We start from the raw sequence: 24,829 nt of genomic DNA, 5'->3' as shown, positions 1-24,829 counted from the left end.
ATAGTGCTTTCTGCTATTTTCAGTATCTTTGCTTTGGATGATAAATTATATGGGTATCCTATTCATGAGAATCATCTGGGAAGTTCATTAAAAATTCAGATTATCCAATCTCGTGTCCAAAAATTGAGTTTCTGTATATCTGAGGTAAGGCTTGGAAGCTGCATTAAGAAGACATACAAGATGATTCTAATGCAAACGATCCACACACTACAATTCTTTTTAAAATGGATTCTTTTTTTTCAAGAACAGTCTTAGGTCCACAGCAAAATTGAGCAGAAATTTCAGAGAATTCCTATATGCTCCCTGCCCCTGCATACCCAGAGCCTGGCCGACCATCAGCATCTTACACCACAGTGGTAAACTTGTTATAACTTATGAGCCTATATTGATGCATCTTTATCACTCAAAGTCCAGAGTTCACGGTAGGGTACAGCTTTGGTGTTTTATGTTCTGAGTTTTGACAAATTTAAAATGACATGTACCCACCATTGTAGTATCATACAAAAAAGTTTCTCTGCCCTAAAACTCCTCTGTGTTCCACCTATTCATCCTTTCCTCTCTCCTGACACCTGGTTACGACTGATGTTTTTACTGTCTCCATAGTTTTGCCTTTCCCAGAATATCATATAGTTTGAATCATACAGTATATAGCCTTTTCAGATTGGCGTCTTTCGCTTTGTATACATTTAAGTTTCTTCCATGTCTTTTCAGGGCTTGATAGGTCATTTCTTTTTAGCATTGAATAATAATTCCTTGTCTGGATGTACTACAGTTTATTCATCCATCCACCTACTGAAGGACAACTTGGTTCCCTCCAAGTTTTGGCAACTATGAATAAAGCTGCTATAAGCATCTGTGTGCAGGTTTTTGTGTGGACATTTGTTTTTAACACATTAGGGTAAATCCCAAAGATCACAATTACTCCTATAATAAGAGTATGTTCAGTTTTATCAGGAACTGTCAAACTGTCTTCAGAGTGGCTGGTCCATTTTGCATTTCCGCCAGAGATAAATGAAAGTTCCTGTTGCTCCACATCCTCGTCAGCCTTTGGTGTTGTCAGTGTTTTGGATTTTTGCCATGTTACTAGGTGTGTAGCAGTTATCTTGTTCCAATTTGCACCTCCCTAATGACATATGACGTTAGGCATCTTTTCATATGCTTCTTTGCTATCTGTATATCTTCTTTGGCAATAGTTTTAAAGGTCTTTTGTCCATTTTTTAATCAGGTTGTTCATTTTCTTATTGCTGAATTTTAAGACATCTTTTTATATTTTGAATCATAGTCCTTTATCAGAATATGTCTTTTGAAAATGTTTTCTTTCAGTCTGTGGCTTGTCTTCTCATTCTCTTGACAGTAGTAAGTTTTAAATTTTAGTGAAGTCCCACCTGTCCTTTTTTCATGGACTGTGTATTTGGCATTATATCTAAAAAGTCATTGCCATACCCAAGGTCATCTAGTTTTCTCTTTTGTTATCTTGTAGGAGTTTTATGGTTTTGTATTTCACTTTTAGGTCTATGATCCATTTTGAGTTAGTGTTTGTGAAAGGTGTAAGATCAGTGTTTAGATTCATTTTCTTGCATTTGAATGTTGTTCCACCACCATTTGTTCGAAAGACTATGTTTCTCTATTGTATTGCTTTTGCTCCCTTCAAAGATCAGTTGTCTATATTTGTGTAGGTAGTTTCTAGCTCTATTCTGTTCCATTGATCAATTTGTCTATTCTTTCACCATTGCCATGCTGTCTTAATTACTGTTGCTTTGTAATAAGTCTTAAAGTAAGGTAATGATAGTCCTCCAGCTTTGTTCTTCTCCATCAATCAACTTCAGAATCAATTTTCTGAAATACACAAAATATTCTGCCATACTACCTTTTGAAACACTCTTTAGGATCTGAATTTGAAAACATGGCAGAAGCTATAATAATGTGTGTTTGATATTGTTATCTTTTTTATATAATAGTGAAAGATAACAATGAATAATGGAATCCACAGTTTTAATAATAATAAATATTAAACTCTCACAATGTCCCATTTGCTTTTATTTGACCCACTTAGTCCTTCAAAGATCCCTTCAAGTGGTTATGAATTCTGCTGTAGAATGAAGAAACTGAGAGTTCAAATAATTTATCTCAATGCATACAGTTAGAAAGTGAGAGAATTTTGAATCTAATTTAGGTCAGTGAGCAATAATACTCTATTATGATTGTGTTATGCCATTCTCCAAGCACTTCTCACTGATTTAAATCTCACAAAAACTTTGTGATGTGTACTATAGAAGACCTGCTAATTTAGACAGGTGAAATTACTTCACCATCCATGATGCTATATTGGTAGTGTAATGAAGGCAGAATATGAATATAGATCTTTTAACTCAATATCCAATATAGTTTCTGCTCTTTCACTTGATGTAGATTAAATGAGGATCCATTTGTCTGCTTTTCATTTTTAAAGACCTGTGAAAACCACCATATTTTGGAAAGAAGGCAAAACAAACATTCACATGTTTTGAGGTAGATGGGAATTTCTTATTGCATGCTTTGACAACTCTTTTTGAAGATTAAAGCATATTAGAAAGTCCCCTCTCTTTCATTTCTAATGGTAAAACCACCCAGGCTGGCTCCTCAACTCCTTTTAAACTTCTCTCTTATTTATCATATTCAAATTTGCAATCTTGATGCTATTTTCGTGATCGTAATTCATGCTCAACAATCTGCTTTCATTCTCAACTCAGTGAGCTGGCAATCAATTTCTTAGTGCTATTTGGGAAGAAAGCAAAATATAAAAATGAAGCTATTAATATATTACAAGTAAGTACTAAATCTGTTAGGTAAGGGCTGACAGATCACATTAGAATGGGTGCCCTGAGGCACTGTGAGGCATGAGAAGGGACTTGTGATGCATGACGCCATTATTGACCCCTGAGTTACACAATTTATCAGAAAGGCAAAAATAGTTTCCTTGGTGTGGGGAAAAACCACTAAGTGAGCCGTTTACCCTAGATTTCTAGGAGAAGCAAATTGGTCATTGTAAAAGTTCACTGAGTAGGCTGTTTATTTTCCCAAACAGAAATGAGATTGTTACAACCTGACTGGCATGCATTTAGCATTAGTTCTTAGCTAAACTTTATACTAGAAACCAGTATAAAAAATAGACCGTAGAGGGAGAATTATTGGCAATGTTTGGCTTACCTTTTAATTAGCCTTTTCCACTACTCTGCTTCTACACTTACCGTTATACACATTCACACTATGACAAACATAAAGTGACATCATGATAAACATAATGGTGCTGTCTCATTAATAGAGCGCTTCCTCCAATGTATGCAGGATACTTAGCTCTGAACTTGATTTATTTAATCTTCAAAATATTCTATGACATAAGCATTATTATTCCCATTGTGCTGATATGGAACTCTAGAATTTGATGAGTGGGATGAGTTGCCCAAATTTGCATAGATAGTAAATGGCAGAACTTGGGGCTCAAATCTAAGGCAAATGGCCTTCAATATTGTATTCGTAAGCATTACTCTGTATTGCAATGAATATTACCTGAAATCAGCTCCTGACAATTAACTCTATATACAATATATTTAAAATCAATTAAAAAAGTGTAAATCTAATCACTGACATTGCACTTCCAGGTAATGCAACAAACTGTGACATCTTTTTGTGTTGTTGTTCATCATTGCTATCAAAAGGACACATTCTTAGGTTTATTACTTAGCATTCCTGAGAGCCACATGCTATGGGAACCTTCTTTTTCCTTTCCATTTTTAAATATTACACTTATTGGGATACAATTTACATACAGTAAATTATACCTATTTATCTATACATGTAAACAACATGAGAATCAAGACACAGTCTCTTTCTATAATCCCAAAATGATTCATCATTAATTTTACATAAACTTTTTACTTAGATCAGTTTTAGATTTACAGAAAGTTTGTGAAGCTCATACAGTTCCCATGTACCTCACACACTGTTTCCTCTATTGTTAGCATCTTACATTCATATGGTATTTTTGTCATCTTTTTCTCTGCCAGCATCCCACCACATTTATTTTACATTCAGTCATCACTTCTCCTTAGGCTCATCTACACTGCGACAGTTTCATTTGGTATTGGTAACCTTGCCGGGTTTGAGGACTATTGCTCAAATATTTTGCAGAATGTCCCTCATTTGGGATTCATCTGATCTTTTTCTCATGGCTAGATGGGGGTCACGTGTTTTAAGAGAAAGACTATAGAAGTGAAGTGCCATTCTCCTACATCATATCAAAAACATGTGCCATCAACATGACTTATCAACTGTTGATGTTGGCTTTCATCCCTTGGCAGACTTGGTGTGTACCAGATTTCTCCACTGTAAAGTTACTCTTTCACCTTTTTCCATAATATATTCTTCAGAAGGAAGTCACTAAGTGAAGCTTAAAGAGAGGAAAGTTATGCTTCACCCCCTTTTTACCTACATAAATTATTTGAAATTCTTCTGTACAAGAGATTTGTTTATTCTCTCCATTTATTTATTTATTTAATCATTAATTTATATCACTGTGGACTCATATTTTATACTTTGGGTTGAAATCTAACAGTCTGTTTTTTATTTTGTTGCTCACATCGTTTTAGCTGTGGCCATAAGGAACTCTTTCAGTTGACTGCCGTGTCCCTTTGACATACATACCCACGTTGTGGTTCTTTCTTAGTTGGTTTGTTGATTGGTTTTATTTTTGCTTTGTTTTGTTTTTAGACCTTTCTTGCTCTCTGGTACAAGGTAATCTTATATATTCCCTGTCCAAGCCTTAGAATCAACCATTTTTCTGAGAAATTCTGATTCTTTTTATTCGAGAAACCAAGATCTGAGTGTTGGATGTTTCATTATTACTTAGGTATTTTTCCTTCTAAGCCCTTCTGGCTGATAGAAAAGAAAATGTGTGTGTATTTAATATATACTAACTCCCGTATATTTACATATCTATACATAATTCTCTATATATCCATTTATATATTATGCTAAAGAAGAATTCATACTGATATCTTCAACTCTAATTCATTATGACACAGAGTGTTCTAAACTTTCCTCCCTTGCCTGTGTCTAATCCCTACCCCAACAATGAGAAACCTGGCTCCTGTTAGCTTCCATCCATCTACTTGATTGTTTAATTTCTGTATACATGTATCTGGGTTCCTGAATTGTAAACCTGCACCCCCATGGGAAGCAACTTTGCCAACTCTAGTGTTTATGTGCAGTTCATTTTGCCTTTGGCCTTGCGGCCTTCACTCATTTCTAAAGTTATGTAGGCCATATATGCTGACATTTGACAAAAAAAATATTTGAACTCAGCATGAAAAATAAAGTTTTATTCAGTGTATAACTACATTATGAACAGTTTAAAAATCCCAGAGTTATTTACCATAATGAATGTGTACTCATGTAATATTACCTTTAGTTCTACGGTGTTCATTGGATATTCCAATATTATACTGGTTATTTTTAAATTAATTTTTTAGCCTCTTTTATATTTTTGATTTTCTGGTTTCTTTCTATATCATACATCATAAAAGGAAAATTCCATAGATCAAAACATTTGATATTAAGTATAAAAAATATTTCCTACAGGCTTTCCTTATTATTTACCTTTTATCAAACTTAAAAATTTATGTATATGTAACCTCAAACGTTTTAAACTGAACTCCAAATATCAATTAAGAAATTGGGTACAAAAACATGACTTTAAAAATATATCTTTTTGGGTAAATAATTGTCTACCTTCTTAATAATAAAATAGGATTCTTCTGAAAATATTAAGCAAATATGATTTTTTATCACCTGAAATAGTCAACCTTGCCAAACGCAGTGCTTTCTCCTACCAGAGGAGACCTTATAACACACTTAAACTTTACAGGAGATCTCAAAATGTCTTTTACGAAGTTCTCTTTTGAAAATTTAAGATGTGTTTTTTTAAAAAAAATAATTCAGAAACAATGTAAATTGAGAACAAAAATCTAAAATAGATGAGCTTCTGTGTTTTCTGTACCAGTCATGCTGGGTGCCAGGGCTAGGACTCTTAAGTTCTATCAAATCAATTGCGTACACATACTGAAATGGTGTCTGAGATCCAGGCAAATAGAATGAGCAGGGCATCAAGAATAAGGCAGTCAAAAAGAGCAAACCTTTCAATGAGTATCGGATATAAAACATTTACAAGCCTACATTGAAGAAATCTTCTTTTGATTAAAATTTAATGATTTTTATTTATAAAATGACTAGCTTCGAGGTTTTATATATTCATAACGTCAAGGCTTTCTCGGATATTTCAAGTACATTCAAGCTTTTGTAATGAAGATTCACTTTAATGATTTATTACTTCCAGAAATATTTTTAAGTAGTTTGTAGTATGATGTTTGGCTCCAAAGAGAAACAATTGCCTCAAGAATTCCGTCAGGTGGGTCTTCTTTGTCTTAACAGGCTTCAAAAGGAAATGGTTGAAGCAAAGCACAGAGCTGAAACTGCATGTGTACTTTTCAGGATACAAGCATTAACACGTGTGTATCAATGGAAAAGAAGCCAAACTCTGTAAAACAATTTTAAAGAGATTTATTTTGAGCCAAACTTGAGGACCATGACCTGGAGCCATGTCCAAGAAGCCTTGAGCAAGTGGACTGGCTGTGGCTGGGTTACAGTTTGGTTTTATACATTTCAGGGAGACAGGGGTTACAGGTAAAGTCATAAATCAACACGTTGAAGGCATACATGGGTTTGGCCCAAAAAGGTGGGCTATCTTGAAGCAGGGGCTTACAGGTTATAGCTGGGCTTAAAGATTCTTTGTCTTGTAATTGGTTAAAGACATGAAGCTTTGTCTAAAGGCCTGCAATGTTTTAAGATAAGGAACTCTGTTAATCAGAGACCAGCCACCAACACATATATGTAAATTGATGACCTGTAGGTTTGTCTTGCATATCCTTAGGCCTGTTAATGGGTTGCAAAGGATATCTCCAAGAAGGGAGGGGGCGATGATGAGGCATGTCTGACCTCCTTCCTCATGGTAGACAGTTTAGTTTTAGGATATCCCCTTGGCCAGGAGGGAGTCCATTCAGTCAGCCAGTGGGGGGAGCCTTAAGATTTTATTTTACTTCACATGTGTAATAGTTCTATTCTATTTCTTTAACAGTATTGTTTGAGCCATGGTTAAACCACAGAGGTGACTATGGATTTCATTTCGAGCCAAATATCAATGGCCGCAGTCTGTGTGGCTTTCTCTTTTCTAGCTGAATAAGCATTTTGTTAAAGAATTTATAATTTACCTCCAGGCATTCGCTAAATTGAATCTCTTAGGCTAATCTTTGATCACACAAATTTACACCCAAAATGGACAAAGTACAAAAACAAACAAACAAACAAAAAAGAAACAGTTTGCCCATTCTCAGTCTTCTTCACTTCTTCCTGCCTGTACTAGAGAGTGAGTTAGGAGTTCACTACAACACCAAGATCATTTCTTGAACAGCACATATTTCTTCAACATCCTTGTTCTCAATGACTTTAAGATTTAATAAAGGAGTACACAAATACATATGGTGGGTAGGTAAAATTAGGTACCTCTAAAAAGAACAAACCTAAAGACATGAATATTCAAGGACAGGAGAGAAGACATTTCATTAAGGGAATTAGGAACACTTTGAACATTTATTGAACAGTATTACTTCACAAAAAAACAATTAAAGGCAGATAAAATTTAAATAGATAATGACTAGTAAAAGAGGGTTTAAGTATGTCAATGGGAGAACTCCCTGGAGGGAGATAAGGTATGTAGTATAAAAGCACAGAGGAAGGAAATTGCTAGATATTTTCACAGAGCAGCACTGAATCTATGAGTGCAAGATATATAAGGAAAATAATAAATGATAAAGTTAAAAATAAATATTAGGAATGTACTATAGAAGGTCATATAAGCCAGGGTGAAAATTGTGTGCATAATCTTGAAGGAACAAATACATTGTATTTTTATACTCTAGGAAATTCATACAGAAGTCTTGTGCATAGAGTGATAAAGAGAAAGACAAGGTGCATAAATATCAATTCAAGATTTGTCATAATAATCCAGATGAAAAGAAATAGAAATTAAACTAGTTTGATCATTGTTAAAATTAGAGCAAATCCTTAAAAAATAAAAAAGAGAAGTTGGCTGCTAGAAATGTGTCTGGGGAAGGGTGCATATCTTAGTCCAGGGGTGGGGAACCTGCAGCCTTAAGGCCAAATGTGGTCTTCTAGGTCCTTAAGCTCGGCCTTTTGACTGAATCCAAATTTTACACAAAAATCTTTTTATTTTTTTTTTATATTCACAAAGGTTTCTTTTATTTTATTTTTATTTTTTGTATTTTATATACTTTTTCTTTTTTAATTTCAGATCATCATGGGGGTACAAAAGCTCAGGTTATATACATTGTCCCTGTCCCACCCATACCCCTGAGGCAGAGCCTCAAGCGTGTCCATTCTCCAGACAGTGCACCTGGCACTCACCATGTAGTCATACCTCCATCCCCTCCCCCCACCACCCACCTCCCCGAGTCAGCATCTTGAAGCATGACCATTCCCCAGACAGTGGGCAACACACTCATCATGTAGGCATACATCCATCCCCTCTCCCCACCCCCCGTCTCAGTCTGATATCCAATTGGTATCCTTCCCTGAAGTGCATTTAGGTGATGATCAGGGAAACCAATTTTCTGGTGAGTACATGTGATGCTTGTTTTTCCATTCTTTGGATACTTCACTTAATATAATGGGTTCCAACTCTCTCCAAGAGAACCAAAGAGATGTCATATCACCATTATTTCTGATAGCTGAGTAGTACTCCATGGTATACATATACCACAGTTTACTAATCCATTCATGGATTGATGGGCATTTGGATTGTTTCCACATCTTTGCAATTGTGAATTATTAATATATTTTTATTCATTTTTATATTATTTTATTTTTAAAATACCAAAGAATAAAATAAGTTTCAATGAAATCATCCTCCCAGATTGATGGGCACAACTAGAACATTAGTAAGCCATAAGGCTTAAATTGACAGTTGCTATGCTCATGATTTAGTTCTAACTTCCCCCACCTGACTGGTATTACTACTACATGAGGCTGGTTGGTGAGAGTTTATGGGGGTTGAGTGTGCCAGTCTGTTATTAGCTTTTTCCAGTGGTGAACTGTGCTTTTGTCTGAAGTGGAATTTCTGGATATTTGAACAGCTCAACAGTATTTTTAAATTCTGTTTAACAGCCCATCATGTCACAGAAGACCAAGAGAATCCTGAAGGAAGAAAACAGATTTTTAATGTGTTGCAGAAATTAAAAAATGAAAATCAAAAGCAAAGACAATTTTTTTAAGCAGCAATAAGACCTGGCAATGATGCCAGTGACACATCTTATAACATAGCTTATATTCTCGGGGAAAAAAGGGAAGCCATTCAGTGATATTGAAATTGTGACAGTTGTAGGATGCTTAGACCTCAATAGCATTTCAAAGAACAAACAACTGCTTCTTGTATGGAGATCCATAACTGATCAGCAGAATGAATTAGCCTTCAACTTAACAGAACAACTTCATAAAATACTTCAAAAGGAAAATATATATTATTCAATTGCTTTGGATAAACCAACTCATACTACTGACTCGGCACAGGTTTTATACTTCACTCGGGTCATAACAAGATTTTCTTTACTATGAAGAGTTATGTGCTTTGGGCACTCTGAGAATAGAACATGGGAAATAGATATTTTCAACTTTCAAGATAAATGTCAGGAAGCTGGACTGAATTTGGTAAATTTAGTGAGTGTATATACAGACTGTGCACCTTCCATGACAGGGAAACATGAAGAGCTTATTGCATAGATAAACAAAGTATTAGGAGATTCAGATGCTCTCATTTCTTTTCATTGTATCTCGTATCAGCAAAGTCTCTGTGTTAAAGCTACTATTTTAAGTGACACTTGGCAACAAATTATAAGTATTGTTAACCATATTCATGCAAATGCAACAAGGCATGTCAGTTTTGTAACATGCTAAAATTGAAGGATGAAGTATTCAGTGTGGATATGCTGTATCATTCTAAAGTGTGTTGGCTATCACAGGGACAGGTGTTAGCCAAAATTTTATCTCTGCAAGAACAGATGGTTAAATTTTATGAAGAACAGAATCAGCAATGTGAATTATTGAAAGAAAATTTCTATAGGAATGCAGCATTTCTGTGTGATATCATGTCAAATCAAAACAACTTGAATATTTCTTTGCAAGGTAAGACTAAGTCTATATATGATATGTGGTAAAAAAAAATCCAAGAATTTCGAAAAAAGCTGTCTTTTCTCAAAACACTTCTTCTTCAAAAGGAAATTTCAAATGAACATTTTCCCCAGTTAGCAGAGGTCATTGATGAGCAGGATGATGTATTCAAATTATTTGAAGACTATGCAACTATCATAAATCTTCCAACCGAAGAATACAATGAAAGGTTCACTGACTTTGAGAATCATGACATCACACTCAAATTAACATTTCAGCCTTACCTAGTTGATATCACCAATGTACCTAAAGAACTAAAGATGGAATTGATTGAGCTCTCAGTAGATGATATCTTGAAGTCATTGTTTGATGCTAAGAAAGATCCACTGAAACATGGAAAAATGCAGTAGAATACCCACACTTTTGGCAACATGCCCCAAAATGCTTTTTTGCTTTTCAACCACTTATTGTTGCGAATCTATATTCTCCTACCTAACCCAAATCAAGACTCCCTTAAGGTCACAAATGACTGATACCCACCTAGACGATCAACTAAAACTGCAGACCTCCACGCTGCAACCAAATATTCAAATGCTTTCCAACAAAAAGCAGAAACAACAAAGTCACTAAAATGTTGGTTAACTTTAAAATCAACAAACAGTTTTCATTTTTTGAAATGATTAAGTACATAGTAGTTACATTTTTACAAAATAATGTACAGTTTTAAGTATATCTAATTGAATTTTCTTGAATGTGAGCTTTTTGATTACAGCTAAATTAGTGTGGCCTTCCAATGTGAAAAGATTCCCAACCCCTGTCTTAGCCTGACATACCTGAGGCTGGTTAATTTACAAAGAAAAGAGGTTTATTTGCTTCACGGTTCTGCAGGCTGTACAAGGAGTGTGGCATCAGCCTCTGCTTTTGACAGGGCCTCATGAAGCTTCCACTCGTGGCAGAAGGCCAATGAGACCCAGAGTGTGTAGATCACATGGATAGAGAGGAGGCAAGAGAGAAGGAGGAAGAAAGTGCCAGGCTCTTTTTAATAATCAGTTCTCATGGGAACTAATAGAGGGAGAACTCACTCACTACCTGGAGAATGGCATCAAGCCTTTCGTGAGATGCCTGCTGCCATGAACAAAACACCAGCCCGGCACCAAACAAATCACATCCACACCACAGCAATGCAGGAAGGCATGCCCTATTTTTCAACATTCGAGGTCCTAACCCTGCAATATTTTACTATTTTAAATAATCCAGTAGCACACATCTCAGACCTAAATCAGGGTGCTCCTTTAAGATGATATCTCTGGGATATGTTCCTAGAAATGAAATTATGGTTTCAAAGATTTTTTAGATATATTTTGTCATATTTGTCTCCAAAAGAATGTGCCATTTCCAGCAAAATATGAGCACTGCTAACTATATTCTCATAATGCAAGTAAGTCAATTTTAAGTTTTACCAGTTGTATTAAAAATGAAAATTTTAATGATTGCATTTGAATTTGTTTGATTACAAGTAGAATAAAATGTTTAAACAGGTTATTGGGGTTTTTCTTCCTGGCAGTTGTCTGTTTATCCAGGCACTTTACCATATGTATTCACCTGCCATTTGTTTTCTATAGGTTTTAGTGAGTTTATTTTCTCTTTTTCTTTTTAACCAATTTAAAACAATGAATCAGTCTGTTGATTTTTTTTCCTCTGGTTTTTTTTTTTTTTTTTTTTGGTATGTTGACTTTTACATGTAATATTTGCTACAAATTTTTATCATTAATTTTTATTTGCTTTTTATTTTTGTTGATAATTTTGATATATTAAGATTTACATACTTTTGAAGTAGCAAAGGAATCTGAAGGAAAATGCATGTTCTCTTTATGAGCTGCTGCACAGGAAGGGAGGAGGCACTCTCCAAAGAAATTGCTTCAAAGAAACTACGCAGGGAAGAGATTTTATACAATTCTGAAGGAAGAACCACTCTGAGGAAAAATATAAGAAATTATGAGAATGGAAAACAGAGCAAAGTTCCATGCATGCAAGCATGCACGTTTTCAGCAAAACAGGATTTTGTGTGTGTGTGTGTGTGTGAGGAAGAACAAAAGAATATCATAGCTTCCTTGAGGAAGGTATGATCAGTTATTTCTTAGTAAATTGGTTTTAACTCAAGGCTAAATAGCATTTTCCAGGTGGAGTGAGTGGGGATTGGGGAACATGTCTTGAGACAGAGGGATTCAAAATCATTTAGAAAAACAGTCTTAGAGAAGTCAAACTAACCTATTTTTTTTCCCTTTACGGTTTCTACTGTTGATTACATGTTTGGGAAGTCTTGGGAAGTACACTCCCAGCTTGAGTTAAATCTATCAATGTATTTTTTTTCCTTTTTTGTGTTGTTTAACTTATATATGAGACACTATTTTTTTAGCATAAGATGCATTAAGTTGGTCATAAATGACTTTTCAAATAGTTTATTAATGGACTTGTGGTAGGCAGAATAATTCTCTTTCTGCCCATGATTTCCTTGTCTTAATCTCCAGGATTTATAAATATGCGCCTTTCATGTCAAAAGAACTTTGAAAATACTGATTAAGGATATAGACCTTGAGATGGAGAGATTACCTGAGGGGGCCCAACCTAATCATATGAGTTTTTAAAAGCAACGAAAATGTCCCAGCTGGGACAGAGAAATAAAAAATGAGATGAACTTGACCTATTGCTGCTGGCTTAAAGATGGCAGAAGGGACCCTGTGCCAAGGAACGCCGGGGGACCCTGGAAGTTGAGAACAGCCCTCAGCTGACAGCCAGCAAGAAAATTGGGACCTCAGTCCTGTAACTGCAAGAAACTGAATTCTGCAAATATCCCAAATAAGCAAGGAAACTGATGAGCCTCTAGACCCTCCAGAAAGGAGCACAGCACTGTGGACACCTTGCTGTTAGCCCTGTGACACCTGTGTTGGACATCTAACCTACAGAATGGTGAGATAATGAATTTATTTTGTTTTAAGGCAGTAAGTTTTTGGTAATTTATTGCAGCAGCAATAGAAAACTAATATAGCATCCAAAACACTATTTTTTGAATAAGCCATCTACTTATTAAAGTCTTGTATAAGGTTCTAGTGCTGATGACTTACTTTTGTCTATAATCTATGTCTGCATGTATTATCTACCTGGTAATTATTGGTAAGTACCATTGTTTCAATCAGAACATATAATGCCTGATATGGAAAGGCCTTCTCTCTACTTGTTTAATATGTAAATTATTCTCACTTTTATTGTTCCACAGTTGGTGAGAATTGAAGCTATTAAACTAGATGAGATCCCCACCGAGGAGACAGAAGAAGAAGGGCAGAGGGACTCCTGGAGAAACATAGACCAGGGGGTTAGAAAAGGGCTCTGCAAAGGAAGATATAAGAAAAGCTTGGGAGGTAGATGGAAAACTACAACAGATTATTTTCAAGACATACAGGGAATTAGTATTATGCTGGAAAGAAGTCGCAAAGGATTTGGAGGAGGGGGGTTGTTTGGAGAGGTTTGAGAAAGGTTCTTTTCATATGGTGACTGGATGAAAACACATTTTCAGCCAAGTCATGGGGTGGACTTAATAAAGCAGTTAGTATTGAAGAAGTCGAGGCCACACTCTAACACAGTGAAAAGAAGTAGAGGTCATGGGATACAGGGTGAGAAGGAGCCTGAGATCGAGAAAGGATGAGTTTGGAGGGAAGGAAAAATCAGAGCAGTCACCAAAAGATTTAGGAATGAGGCGAAAGAATTGATAGTGAAGAAAGAAATAACATGGCATTTGTTTTTCTTTTGAGGCTTCATCTTTGCTTCCCTCCCTCCCTCCCTGAGTCCCTTCCCATCCTACTTTCCACTACGGAATTTTGCCCTGAATTTTGATCCAGTGGAAATCTACAAAAGAAAACACTAACACTGTTCTTAAATTCAGAGAGGATTTTGTCTCCTGGAACAGTTGTAAAGAGTGAATTTTTCTCCAAACTGGTCTGTATTCTTTGTGTAAAGATGCTAAATGTAAACAAAGCACTGCTATTAGAATGATATATGTGAGACTCCCCATACACTTTGGCAGAAAAATGCTATATAAATGGGAAGTGTCGCCTATATTTTAAAAGAACACATGAGTTTATTCCTCAAGGGGAATTGTTAATTTATGTACTGTGCTTGTTCTAAAGGTACGTGCATGATTCATAAGTTAGTTTATAAGTAATTTTATATTGGAGAAACAGAGCTAAGAGGATACTTAACTGATTCCAAGTATTTGGAAGATTTATTTTATGATAATCAACTGTTTACCATTTTATTATAGAGAAGAAGGAAATCAATTTAAATTTCACCTGTAAAAGTTTGTGTGAGATATAAATCTTACCTAACCATCTTGATTTGTTGTGGACTTTTAGAATAGGAAAAATAAATATTCCCTTTATTTTGTTTTCTAATTCTTATGCCCTTATATTCTCTGTTTTTCACATCCACAAACCTGAATTTTACCAAATAATTTAAAGAACAGTAACCATTCCCTTGCTGGAAGTTCTTCCTCTTATTAGTCATTTTTAATGCTAACAAAATAGCCAAATGGTTTTATATATTATTAATTAATCTCCACCTCTACCACAATTATCTATTCTGGTATTTAAATATGTATCATGCTTACGAAAATTTTAATCAATCATGAGGTTACTTGGAAGTAAAACCTTGCATCTGTGTGTCTATCTGTAACATTTTAAGGAGCAGCCATTTAAAATATCCTATGTATAAATACATCTAATGAGAATGAGGTTAGTGGGTTTCATTTTTTGGTTTTTGTTATACTTTGTTTTGGTTCAGAAATATCTACCTTTTCTTAAACAGGAAAATGATTAAGATTAAAAAAAAACTTGTAGAGTATCTAGATTATTTTTGAGTTTCTCATATCCTGTCATACTTTTATGATTCCTATTCTTTGTTTTGTTCTTTTGGCACCATAAAAATCCTAAGGAAAGTATTATCTCCAAAAAGCAAAGCCATTATTTTTTATTCCAAGGTAATGATCTCCTTCATGCCCTCTTCACTCTGCCCTTGTAGCCATTAGTTTAATATGCAAATAGAAGTAGGCTGACTTGGCATATTTCAAGGGTTAATGACCAACTAATTGTTACCACCACCACAATCCCCTCCCATGAAAACACAGATACTGTCAATTGATGACTAGAATCTCCATATGCTTAATGGGAAACAAATAGGGGGCTCAGTAGTGCTACTGACAGAGCATGAGGAAAAAAATAATTTTCATCACATCCCCCTGATTTCAAAATGCTCCAGGCCATCCTTGTTTCACAGCTAGGAGTATAATAAATTAAGAAAAAGTAGTATATGACTGAGATGAAACCCTGTGGGATATATGAGTAAACTAACTGGTAGAGAAATTGAGGAAGGAAAAAAAAAAAAACCACACAGATAGCCTTGGGTAGATATAAGAAGCAAGAAAATGAAGTGTCAAGATGTAGCACTAATTAGCTAATAACTTGCAGCTCTAATATTCATTGCAGTAGGTTTCTCAGCCTCATGTATTTCATACTGCAAGAGTTTCTGCAATCCCAGAAAAGCTTAATAAAGCTGGATTTTATCTATGACTAAAAAAAATTGCATACCACTAATTAGGCGACCGGTCCTAGAGAAGAAAGAGGTATGCTGGAGAAAACACTAGACTAAGAATGAGAAAGGGAAATAGGGGACAAGTGTCATTTACTTAGGGGTAGGCACTAGGCATATGATATTCATAATCCTTTTGTTTTTCCTATAAGGTAAAATTTATGATTTTTCTTTATAGATAAAGAAACTAAAGTTCAGACATTAAATTTCTCTCTAAACTTTGTTTACTCATTTGTTCATTCATCCATTTGACAAACATTTACATTTGGGTACAACTACTTGTAAAAAAAATGTCTTAAACTTTGGAATAAGAAAAACCTGTGAATGACTTTTTTTTTTTCATTATGAGGTATGGGTAGAGTTTCTTCCAAGTCTTTGGTATTATATTTTGTTTAAATCACTGTTTTTTATTAAATATAGATCCATACTTAGTGAATTGACATCATATTAAATTGTGAATGTTTGTTTGTTTGAGATATGCATAACTCTGACTGGTAGTAAATATAGAAGATGATGGTTTATTCCCCTGTTGGGGATTAATCAGGTCTACATTTAGCCCAGCATTCTTATCCTAACATTCCTTTATTAAATAGGCTATAAATCCCTATCTCTTCAGATATTCTCGGAATCAGTTTTGGTATCTTTCCTCATTAGTTATGGGTTAAATTAGATTCTTAAGACATTTTAGATTTGCAAGAAAGTTAAAAATGACTACACAGACAAATAAGGCATACTAAGACAAATAGCACAGACACTTTTCCCCTGTGTTCTTGATAGGGAAAACTAATATGTATGCAACTACTAACTGTAAAAAAAAATACATTTCAAGAGCAGGAGCAGTAAAGACAAAGTTGTTATAATACAATTTAAACGAGGTGGATCTTGAAAGATCAAAAGGTTTTCACTAGGTGAAGAGTCAGTGGCTTGGAAGAGCATTCTAATTAGAGATGAAAAATATTTTCAGTGATAGAGGGAGAACTTAAACTTTGATCTGATGACTCCTAGGCACATGTTTTTTTCCATTATGCTTTGTTCTTTTACATCCTTTCTATCTTTAGCCTTTCAGGTCATGATATCCCTCATCTAAAAAACAGAGTTGTGGGGATGAAGAAATATAACATATTAATGATAACTAAGGTTTCTTTTCACTATAATATTCTAAAAGTTACAGAGTCCAAATAACTACCATTTGGCTACTATTTTCAAAACAATTAAAAAATGATGCAAACAAATCCCTGTAACATTTTTCTTGGATTTGGACATATGTACACAATAGAAAACCCAACTCCTTTGACTTGTAAGCTTGAACCAACTTCTCCCAATTAAAAAAAAAAAAAAGGTCAACGTGTATAATACATGAAGTTCAATTTTAAATTACTGTCCCTTTTGAGCTTTGGTTCAGGTCTAAAGCTGAAATAGATTTTTATATTAATATAAAAGTTGTTCAAAGTCTGCATATATTCTGCTTCTTTCCATGTACACATAAAACCTCTCCTCTTTTTTGTCATTTATATTTAACTATGTGTATTGGGAAATTGTTTTGTTTTTATAAAGGAACAAAAGAAGGAGGATAGCAGCAGCACACAGATTTTGCCTTATTTGTGAAATGTCACTTAATCACGTTATTCTTCATCCCATCCAGCTATGAGGTGAGTAGGAAGGATGATGTATTAGGGTCATATTAGACTAGGAACATGTCAAATTCCTCACCTTTGTATTCTTAGAGCATCGCCTACTTTTTCCTCTTAACACACATCAAAATCTTAATTTTTCTTTCATTTATATGGCTGTTTGGTTAAGATCAACTTCCTTCAAGAAAACTATTGAGTCCCTTGAGGACAGAAACTGAGTGACAAGCATTATTATGCACACAAAGAATATTTGAATAAATAAACAAATGAGTAAATGAATGAATAATAAATGCATAAAAATATCCAGGTGTATATGTGTGTGTATGTATATATGTACATATATAAAATTTAAAATCAAACCAAAAATATTTATAAGTAATTCAGTTTCTTCCATTGTCTCCCTCACTCTATTATGTTTCATAATATTAGATGACATATTTTAATGTTGTATTATAGATAAATATATATACATATATATATATATATATTAAACATTCTGGAGACTTTTTGAAACCCACCCATTTTTTTCTCTACATTTTGTTATTTCAGAAGAAATGTTAAGCATTGACATTTTTACATAAAATACTTATTAAAATTTAAATTCTATAATCTCTTGTTAAACATTTAACATCAACCTAATTGCACTGTTAGGGGTGTATACAGCTCTTTAATCTCACTGAGTCTGCTCTTTGTGCCTGGATATCAATTATCAATTAGTTTCTGCCTCCACTTATCTTCTTCCTTACTGAATGATTCAAGACTCGCAGTTTCTTAGTATTCAAAAGAACATCGATTAGACTTCAGATACTTTTCTTCACTTAATCATTCACTTACACATTCTCTCATTTGTTCAACAAACATTATAAAACACATAAGTTCCAAACATAAGCTCTAAAGATAACTTAGATATGTGCCTTGATTTATGAAACTTACAAACTCATAGTTATAATAAAGTCATAAAATATATAATAAAGATTGCATCTAATATTAAAATTGTGGTTTTTAAATTATCTAACTTGTGGAATATAATTGCATTTTTATTATAGTACCATTTTACCCTCTGAACATTAAGCTATATGCACATTTTGTATAGGTGGAATGTAAGTGTGAGTGAAATAATACATTCCCAACTTTAAATAGCCTGGGGAAGTTTTAAAATGCAATCAAGTCTCTCAAAAGACACCAAAATGAGATTATACTCTTCCAATTGTTTTTTAAGCAGTTCTTATCTTTAATATATCTAATATCTTTTCATGTCTGTCAATGCACACGTGTAACATCATTTTCAATGGATGGATGCACCATAGATTTTTTTTTTAAAGCACCTCTCATCTGTTGGATATTGATTTCCTTTCCAATTTCTCATTATTCTAAAAAAAAAATACTGTGATTGACAGTCTAGAGAATAGGGATGTTGTAAAACATTTAATCTAAAGTAATTCATCCAGCAAATATTTGTTGCTCACCTACTATTTGCACAATCTCCTATATAGCTTTGAAGACTTAAATCGCTTTCTTTTTCCCTCTCTTCCTTTTCCTTTTCCCGACCTCTCTTTCCCTGTCTCCCACTTTGTCTCTCCATCTCTGTCTGTACTTTTCTTTCTCTATTTCTATCTTGTAAATGACATTGTAGCATGATGACCAGCAACATGTGTGGGATAAGGCAAATATTTAGGGAATGGAAGCCAACTATGCCAAAATATAGGTATTTTTCCTATTAGTGGCTTACAAATAATACTATTTTTAATTAAAATTAGAGAACACCTTCCAGGAACTTAGTTAGACTGGATTCTGCTCCCACTGATGGTGTGTTGAGGATTTTGTGATCTGTAGATAATTTTAAAATTTAAAACTCGGTTAACAAAATTTTCAAAAGGAAATTCATGTAAACCACATCCATGATTATTCCCGAGCTTGTGACAGGGCTTGATCACAGATGGATGTTTGTTTCTGTGTTGTACAGTATACATACATTAAATTTTCTTTGGTGTCAACACACATTACCGCCAAATTTCTCTACTGATGTGTAGTATAGCTACATTAAATAAAATCCAGGTCACTAAGTGACAATCATGAGAACCCTAACAAAACATTTGTTAGTATTTCAAAAGCATTCAGATTGTTTTACCATTATAAATAAATAACCAAGGGGCATAGTTATAGGTTTTTTTTTTTTGTGTGTGTGTGTGTATGTAGTCATCTAATTATTTGGAGTATTCCTAGAACATATAGTTAAAGATAATTTGAGCTCATTTCACTTACATTACTATGTAGTAAAGGTACATCATGATACCATGACCATGACAATCTAGGTTTGATTTCAGTAAAATTTTAAAAATATACTATGAAGGTTTTCCTTTTGGTTTTAAAATAATATAGGCTTCAAACACTTCAAAGATATAGAGATGTATAAAGGAAATAAAATAGGATGTACTTTCCCTCTTTGATTCCAACCTTAAACTTTAGAAAATAACTGGTGTTAACAGATTGACACAGATGCTGTAGGTATTTCCCCCCATGCTTCCAGTAACACAAATGCATTTTTCTATCTTAAAAAAAATTTTTAAACATAAATGTCAATATATTAATATTAAAACTAGTACCCTGAAACTTGCTTTTTTTTTTACTATATCATTTTATTACAGTAAATTTCCCAGGTCAGTGCTTATGAACCTAACTTAGGTAATTGTTAGGTTTAATATACGCAGAGAAAAAAGTAGTAGGCTTTTTGAGAGTAAGTCATTTTTCTTGGTCTTTCTTCCTCCTTCCCTCCTTCTCTCTCTCTCTCTCTCTTTTCCCCTCTCCTCCCTCTTTCTCTTCTTCTCACCTTCCTCTCTTCCTCAGTCTCTTCCTCTCTCCCTTCCTCCTTTTCACCTTTCCTTCCTTCCTTGTTTCCTATTTTTCTTTGCACCTTTTCTATATTTTTCCTTTGTATTAATTTTTTTATTGCTTCAAATGTGTATCACACTTATAATAAAATCAGTTTTCCAAATGAGGACAAGCTCAGATCCTCTGGTTCTTTTTGAACAGAGAACTAGAAAGAACTTGCACATAAGAAATTCTGCTAAAGACAAGAGATACTGTATCTGTATATTTGGAACACAACTCTGAGATAGTACAGAGTGGTGAAATTACCCTTGAAATGAAAATTATAAAACTGGGAACAAGAGCCAGTAGTATCTTTACAGGCTAGGGAATCTTGAGTTGCTTGAGGTAGTGAAAAGAATTCCAGTTTGGCATCAGAACACCTGACTTCCTGTGCTGGTTCCAGTATGTGTTACTTGTGTGACACTAGACAACTTATTTACTTTCTCTTATCTTCAATTTCCCCACTATAAAAGAGGAAAAAATGATTATCATGGTAATACTGTTAAGTTAAAGTTAGATAAAAACATAGGCATAAACACACTCGTGACTATCACTAAATAAATGAGGAGAAAAAGACTACCAAAAAGCTGTTTATTAAACAATAAACAGCTTTATGTAATCATAAAGATGAATAAAGGCTTAAAATTTACCCTGATCCTTTAAAAATGTATATATAATAAAACTAAAACACTGGACATATCTTTTAGGGGATTTTATTGTTTGGTTTTGTGCTTGTCTTAAATGAGGATCATTTAGATTATCATTTAAGCAGTATAGATGCCAGTTGTTATTGCTGTTTTTAATGACACTTTTTATTTCCTAATTTGGGTAAGATTATTGGGATCATATAGGCATAAATGGAATGGTTCTTTGAACATATGCACTAAAAAGAGAGTCAAAATAAGTGCACAGTGCATTATTTTTGCACCTGACTGGTTTTAACAATGCACATATTATGGTCTTCATCACCCATTCGTTCATTCATTCACTGATTACTATTATATTAATTGAGTTCTATTACATGATAGGTCATATACTGTGTATACAGCAATGAGTAAAATGAGCATGAGGTCTGGCCTCATGGGTTGATTGTTTAGTGAAAGAAATTGGCATTAATCAATGTGACATGTAAAGGTGTGTATACTAACAGTTTGGATGTACAACCAAAATAAAAGGGGGATAACTTTGTCTTATATTAAAATTCTGTTACAGTCATAAGACATACTAGGACTACTCTCAAAAAAGTATGGGACTCAATGTAATCCCTCTTGAAATCTCCCTAAGTGTCATTCCGTTAAGAATACACAGAAAACTTCAAAGAAAAATTTTTAGACTGAATTCCACTATTTGGTTAATCTATTTGTTTATGTCTCCATTTTTTATTTTATAAATAGGAATACCTGTATATAACACTATAAATGAAAACACAGTCTTTATATGCCTCAAAGTCATCAAGAGGACGAAACAAAGTGCTAAATCTTATGAAATCCAACAGTAGTGGCAACCACCAAGTTCATTTGATTATACACATTACATAACGCAACATTAGTAAACAGCCCTATCCTTGCCTATGATGAGTTTTCCTGTCCTTTATGAGAACTCAGAATTTGAAAAAATGTAAAAATAATCTAAATAATCTGCCCATTGCAGGATGCTTTTGTGCACTATTGCTGGGTAATATTCCTTCATTATTCCCATGAACTTGTCAAGTACGAGGAGATCTGTTTACTGTTCTCCTGCCCAACATTGTCGTAAATCACTCCGAGATTTCATGAAAGGAATGCACATTGAGAAGTTCTATATTATCAGTTTGTTCAGCAATCATCTGAGGAATCAAAACAGACCTGATTTGATTCACCAGAGACCTCCTCAAAAAAAAATAATAGCAGTTCATTTAAAACTGAAGATATACGTGGCCTGAAATCCAGAACTATTTGTCTTCATGGGGCATAAACTTTCTAGTGGGAAAATCCATTCAGTTTATCAAATTACAGACCAGAAGCTTATTTTGTGAGCAAAGGGATTTGGGGGTTTGAAGGGATATTTCTATGTTAGCTGATGAATTGAACTTCTTTACTCTGAGGACATTTCTTTCTGAAGAAGTAGGACTCACTTTATAAGATCTATGCAGTCTCCTCCACTAAAAACTAATTAAAAAAAACATACTAATGTTTCAATGTTTCTTAGTTGTTCATAGAAATTTGTTTGTTACATGACCATACCAAGATACTGAAACACACCTAGTCCTGTGATATTTTTAATTCCACTAAACTATATCAAAGAAGCTAGTAAACAAAATGGATATTCATTTCTGGGAGATAACCAAATCTGAGGCAAAATCATGCCACAGTCTTCCTTGCTTCTGAGAAGCTATTAATAAATATACTGAGAATTCTTGATTGTCAAAACTGAGTAATTCCTGTAGATGGTAAACTGAAAATATTACTTGAAAGAGTTTCAAGAGACCTGGATTCCATCCACAACTTTGTCATTAAGGAGCATATCACTTTAGCTTTCTGATTCCTAGTTTTTACATCTGTAAAATGAGAGGACTGAGTGGGTTGAACTCTAAAGTCAATTATAAGGCTACTATTATCACTTACCACTCTTTATAGTTTGCAATAGTTTCTTGTTGATATGAAGTGTAATTTGTGCATAATTTCCATTTAGCCTCATCAAGAAATTTTGTTTTCAGAACCAAATGACTTTTTCTCTAAAAATGTACATATTTTGATATATTTCTTGCTTTATGAGTCACTAAACTTAGGCACAATAATCAGAAATAGACCAATATAGCTAACAAAGTCAAACCCCAGAGCTGGCTTTTAGCTTAAATAATAAATTTCTAAATTTTGATTACTATATATAATATTATCACACTTATTATCTTCTGTAACAGGGAAAACTTCAGTGGCTCTGAAGAAATAAATATAAAGTGCATATCACACATATTTGAGAGAACAAAAATTTCCAATAGTAAGTTCTAAAATGTTTGAATAAGAATTCATTTTACAATTTAAGCTTTCCCTGTCTTCAAATATCCCTATTACAACAAAATCCCTCCTATTCAAAATTGTATGTGTTTAAAATGGAACCTTGAAATATAAGCAGGTAGAAATCACAGGTCGTGGCCACAGTTGAAATGATGGGTCTGTGCTATTTTAGAGATAAGCTCATGGGATGAACAGCATTGCATATATAATATAAATGTTACATCACAGAGCAGATTGAGCTTGCTCTGCGATACTGCCCTTATAAGCCCTAGAGAGATGTGATCCTTTTCTGCTGACTCTGCTATAGATGAAGCTTTGTAATTTAATACTAGCTTCCTCAGTGGTAAGTGTTGGCTCCCCCTATGCTAATTATGTGGCAGGGAAGGGTTTAACAATTTGGTGTGTTTCAGTGGTAAATATTTTGTTTTTTTTCCCCCTGGGTATCCTGTATCAATGAATACATTACTACCTGCTCCAGAATTTTCTCCTTTTCATCTCAGTCAGTATTATGGCCAGTGGAATAATTGGATGTTTCAGTTTGAACAAACACACTTATTATATTGCTTTCTAAAGCTGTTCAATTTTAGCCTTTAGCTGTGTGACTTTAATCAGAAGTGTTTGTGATTTAGTGCACCATAGCATGTTTATTTTTGTAATTTGTTATAGTAGCCCTTGGGAAAAGTGACAGTAAACAGTTTATAATTTTTGTAAATAAAAAAACAGTTTCTGACCTACTGTCGAAGGAAAAAATTCAGTCACTTCCCTGTAGACTGTCATGGTTTGAAAACTCAACACTTGTCAAAATACTGTATATTTTTAATGGTCAAATGTTTCTTACACGTTGTCTCTTTCAGTGATTCTCAAAGTATGATCCTCAGACTACCTGCATGATAATAAATTAGAAAATGCCTTAAAAAATAGATTTCTTGGTATTACCCAGAATTACTGAGTAAGAAGCTCTCATGAGCTGAATCCAAGTCTCTGCATTTTTCATAAGCTTACGAGGTCATTCCTATGAACATTTAAGTTTGCATTGTTCTATTTTAAACTCTATTTTTTCATGTAAAGAAATTGTGATCTGGAGAAAACATGATTTTTTTCTCCAATCTCACAACTAGTTATCAGCAGAATTTGAGTCAGAATCTCAGATTTCTTTTATCCCAAGAGAATTTGTAAGGATGCTATGAACTTGATTTCAATTTTTCATCCTTCTGACTTGGTAGAAAAATAAATGTTATAATTTAAAAATCCTTTATTTAGTTTGGAGAAACCTAGCATTTTAACAATTTTTCATCCTTAGGTTTGTGTTTCACCTCTTTATACAAACTTTTTCCTAACTAATCAGTCTAATTTCTTTTTCTTTCGTTCGAGACAAAGTTCTACATTCATGACTTTTGATTGGGTGTTCCAGTCTCAAGACAATTTGTT

This window comes from Lemur catta, chromosome 18, assembly GCF_020740605.2.
Source record: "Lemur catta isolate mLemCat1 chromosome 18, mLemCat1.pri, whole genome shotgun sequence".
Classification (NCBI taxonomy): Eukaryota; Metazoa; Chordata; class Mammalia; order Primates; family Lemuridae; genus Lemur; species Lemur catta.
The sequence above is the reverse complement of the archived record's forward strand: the minus strand, read 5'-3'. Positions refer to the sequence as shown.